General features: G+C 40.7%; 1 protein-coding gene and 1 long non-coding RNA gene across 3 annotated transcripts in view; one reads left to right on the top strand and one right to left on the bottom strand.

Moving 5' to 3' along the window:
- Nkain3 (sodium/potassium transporting ATPase interacting 3) overlaps positions 1–4,820 on the top strand; it is a 617,618-nt gene that overhangs the window by 413,028 nt on the left and 199,770 nt on the right. The gene's annotated exons all lie outside the window — the stretch shown is intronic.
- LOC110292383 overlaps positions 1,501–4,820 on the bottom strand; it is a 5,094-nt gene continuing 1,774 nt past the window's right edge. The window contains exon 3 of the long non-coding RNA XR_002377711.1: positions 1,501–3,386. This is a non-coding gene — a long non-coding RNA (uncharacterized LOC110292383). The remainder of the gene's footprint in view (positions 3,387–4,820) is intronic.

The raw sequence follows: 4,820 nt of genomic DNA, 5'->3' as shown, positions 1-4,820 counted from the left end.
TCTCTCTCTCTCTCTCTCTCTCTCACACACACACACACTCACACACACACACACATACTCACACACTCACACACACACTCACTCATTCACACACACAGCCAAAAGTGACAGTTTTTCACTAGCATTTATAATCTCAATGAATGTGCACTTCCCTAGTAGAGATCAGTGTTTACCACCCCCAGTGCTGACTCAGAGTACGAATGGCACGTGTCTGTATCAACTCATATTGGAGCCACAGTGCTGAGGGTGTGGGGGCTCAAAAAGGCAGATTCCTGAGGTTTGCTGGCTAGTCACTCTAACCTATGTGGTGAACCTCAGGCTAGTGAAAGGCCCTTACTTAAAAAGGAGTATATAACACTTGATGATCTCAGAACTAAGCACACACACACACACACACAGGCAGGGGAGAGGAATACATTCACATTATACACACTCATATGAATCTACATCCATTCACACATACTAATGAAGAAGACACAGTTACAACTGTGTTTATAGGTGGAGACTCTAGATAGGTAAAGTTAAATGAAACCTCTGGTTGAACCCTAATCTACTATGACTAATGTTCTTCTATGAAGGCTAAGACAGACAAATACAGATGGCATTCCCTATGGAGAAGTAAGAAACTATTCTGCCTGTATCCTTGTCCTGGATTTCAGCCTCCAGAGTTCTGTAAAGATAACTGTGTAACTCATTGAGTGTTATAAAGGCCTTACTGAGCTAGTTCATGAGTGGGTAGGGTCCCACTCTACCCCGGAGACTTCTTCCAATGTAGTAAAAGATGGCATTGGCATTTCATGAGCAAGGCTTTTACCAGTGATGGTACCCCTCCAAGGAGACTTACTATCCCATGGAGAGAGTTTTACAACAAACAAAAGCCAGGAGAATAGTTAGTATTGTTTCTGTCTGGAGCTCATCAGAGCTCAGGGGACCAAATTGGATTCACAGACTAAGACTCAGGTGAGAACTTCTAGTCTTTATTATTATGCAATTTGCTTAAAAGAAATAATATTTAAAATGTTCTGTCCTCATTTTCAGGCACTGGCTTGTAAAATGGCCTCCTTTTTATTTGTTTTCTTTAACTTTCTAATCCTCACAGGTAAATAAATTGAATTTAATAAGCTACAATTCTTCACTTCCGACCCACCTGCTTACTACTTTCATCTTGGAAGAAATTTGGTCAATAACAAAGCATTTTAAATAAATCATAAAGGCTTTGGTCATTCATTTCACAAAAAGAGTTTAGCAACCTCCTTTTCTTTACCATTCTTTTAATCAAATGCTAAATTTTATTTTGTTTGAACCCAGATGATATTATGGAATTTATGCCATTCAAATATTTTCCCTAAGAGTCTTATAGTAATTGAATTTATACAGGCACCTCCAACCTGCACATGGGAACATTTAAGAATCTCTATATAATGGCTTACATCACAGTCACTTGTTCTAACAAGATGGTTTTCAAGCTTTTAAATAAAGTATTCTCAGATGTTTGGCAGATAATTTAAGTCAGGCAAGTCTTATTTATATTTCTCTTCCCAAACCATTTTACAATTTTTCATCTTGAGAAATTATGAAACCAGTCTAAATCAATATCCATAAAAACATAAGAATTATAGCTTAAAAGTAAACAGTGGTAACTTTGAAAGCCATGGTGGTATACCACTCCAATCCTCTTCCAAGAACAGCACCTGATTTGAGGAAGTCTTCTGGTGGATATCCTGCAGTTACAGGTCCCTGAGGACCAAGCCCAACCTCCTGTCAATATCCTCCTCTCCCGGGCTGCGCCAAGCTTATCACTGAGCACAGTGATGCTGTTTGCAGGGCTATTTTCTTGGTCAGGAAGCCCAACACTCTGCCTTTGCTGAGCCTCATGCTCATCCTTTGTTCAGAACTTCAGAGAAATCCAGAATCCCTCCACCTAACCCTCATTCTGTCTCTCCTCGCTGAAGCATCAAACTGCTCTTTTGAAGTGAACTTCCCCCTGCCTGTCTCTCTTACTTGTTCTCTATCTTCACAGGCCCTTTCCTCTTAAATCTCTCACTCTATAATACTGCTTCAGAAGAAGCCCACTTGCTATGAGACTATCTGTCCAAGCCATGGGTAAAGAATGGCATTAGAAAGGGAATTGATTGGAACAATGGTACCTACCACTTCTTCATTCTCCAGGGAGACAGAAGCGATCCATTGATGTCAGACTCAAATATAGGAAAGTATTTCTTGAGGGTTTTGCTTTTGTTAGTTTGTTTGGTGCTCTTTTGGGTGTTTAAAATAATTGATGGGAATAGATGAGGATGATCTCTCAAAATGAGCAAGTTAACCCTATGAAGGGCAGAGTTGGACTGTTCAAAACATTTACCTTAAACAATCCTCATTGGAGAAATGTGTGTTTAGATTTCAATTAATGGGGGATGGCAGGAAATAAGCAAGGTGACAAGGTGAAATGAAATCTTCAAACAGTGGCTTAATTAACCTTCAGGTCTCAGAATAAAATTCTGAGCCATTATTATCATCTTTTGAATAATTTCTATCTTGAGACAACACATCCAAGTAGGGAATGTCTCTTGTACCCTGGCATTTTCTGATACTCTTTCTCTCTGTGTGCCCTGGATAGTCCTGCCAGACCATGTCATGCTGAGATTTTATGTCTCCCAGGGTTTTATCTGAACAGATATGTTTTGTATTCTCAAGACCCTCACCCTGTTTTCAAATCAGATTTCCTCCATGTGACCTACTTAGCTAGTAAGGTGCCCCTTTCCCTAGAGTGGGAGGCACCTTGCTCGACACTAAGTTCTCCGTGCTCCATTCACTGAACTCAAGGTCAGCAGTATTTTCTCAATAGTCCAAGTACATTATCATATTTGTGTAGAAACTGCTTTGATCTTCTGCTCGCATGCTTTGTCTATGCCATAAGCTCCCCGTTTTCCCTTGAAAGTACTGACATTTTTCAACAGAAAAGCTGAAGGCAGGAAGACTTCTGATTGCTGAGTGTCTTTCTCCTGAGGCAGTCAGCACCATAAAAACCATCTGCTTTGAAGGAAAAGAAAACAAGGAAAATACCAAGAAAGGGGAAGGACCATATCATTCTGTCACCTCAGCATGTGTCTAGACAATAAATTAAAGTTTTAAAGTGGAGAGAAGACATTAGAGGTTTCTCATCCCAGTCTTTTCCAGTCTTCTCTGATAAATGACCTTGACAGATGGTCAAATAAGCTACATAATACAGGGACAGATATTCACTTCCTCATCGAGCGCACTCTAGAATGCTTACAGATCTCAAACAGTCCATCTATCCCATCATGCGATAATCAAGAGCAAAACTGGGCCTGAAGCAAAACACCAGACAGGTATGCCCAGCTAGTTTCTATAAGCTTCAATTTCTTCATCTGTAAAAATAGATATGATAATATCTATGTTTTAAAGCAGTAGAGAATTAGAAGGCAGACTCCTTGATGCCTTCATGTGTGTGTCCTTTTACTAATTGGGTATAGAAAATTTCACATGTGTTAAATTTAAAGTTAATTTTGAATTGAGATGAATGCATGTTAAGTACACAGTGTTTTTTTCCTGATAGGTGTTTGCTAATTTGATACACCCTAAAATATAACATTCAATAATGATTCAAATTCATTCGTGTGTATTCTCATAAAATATTCACTGAGCACTTACTCCAAAATTACCTTTAAATATAACAAATGTGAAAATTTCAATGACCAATTAGTAATAGTGCATACACATGAAGGCATAAAGAAGTGTGCCTTCTACTGTACACAGAGAGGGAAAGGGAAGGGAGAGAGGGAAAGAATGTGGGGAGAAGATGGGGAAATGGAGAGATAAAGATGGGGAGAGGAAGAGAGAAAGTGAGGAGGACCCTTTGTGTGCTGTTTTGTAAAATAAAGAATAAACATTGAAAGATTTTCATCCATTGTCCTAGTCTCTGTTAAGGGATAGTGTTTTTCCCTGTTAAAATGGATATCATTAAAAATACCTTGATGGGGCTCCAATCCAATCGCGCGGGATCTGAGACTGCATTAGTTAGGAAAGCAGAAAACCGGCCTGAGTAGGGACACAAGCCCCTTCTGGTCCGACCAACACCAAGGTAGCTAGGGCGGGCACAGAGTCGGCTGACACCCGCCAGCTACCCAGGACACCCACCATGGGATCTTAAGACTTCTGGTGAGTGGAACACAGAGTCTGCTCCAATCCAATGGCACAGGACCTGAGACTGCATGAGTTAGGGAAGCAGAAAACCGGCCTGACTAGGGGCACAAGCCCCTTCTGGTCCAACCAGAGACTGGGTAGCTAGGGCACAGAGTCGGCTGACACCCTCCAGCTACCCAGGACACCCGCCACGGGATCTTAAGACTTCTGGTGAGTGGAACACAGTGTCTGCTCCAATCTCTAAACAGAGAAAACTATAACAACTAACTCCAGATATTACCAAATGGTGAAAGGTAAACGTAATAATCTTACTAGCAGAAACCAAGACCACTCACCATCATCAGAACCCAGCACTCCCACTTTGCCCATTCCAGGGCACGCCGCCACCCACACCTGAAAAACTAGACCCGGATCTAAAAGCATATCTCATGACGATAGTAGAGGACATCAAGAAGGACTTTAATAACACACTTAAAGAGATAGAGGAGAACACTGCTAAACAGGTAGAAGACAGTAAAGAGGAAGTACAAAAATCCCTTAAAGAGTTGCAGGAGAACACTGCTAAACAAGTAGAAGACATTAAAGAGGAAGCACAAAAATCCCTTAAAGAATTGCAGGAAAACCAGACCAAACAGGTGATGGAATTGAATAAAACCAAT

Source organism: Mus caroli, chromosome 4 (assembly GCF_900094665.2).
Source record: "Mus caroli chromosome 4, CAROLI_EIJ_v1.1, whole genome shotgun sequence".
Classification (NCBI taxonomy): domain Eukaryota; kingdom Metazoa; phylum Chordata; class Mammalia; order Rodentia; family Muridae; genus Mus; species Mus caroli.
Note: the sequence above shows the minus strand (reverse complement) of the source record. Positions and strands in the feature narration are given on the sequence as shown.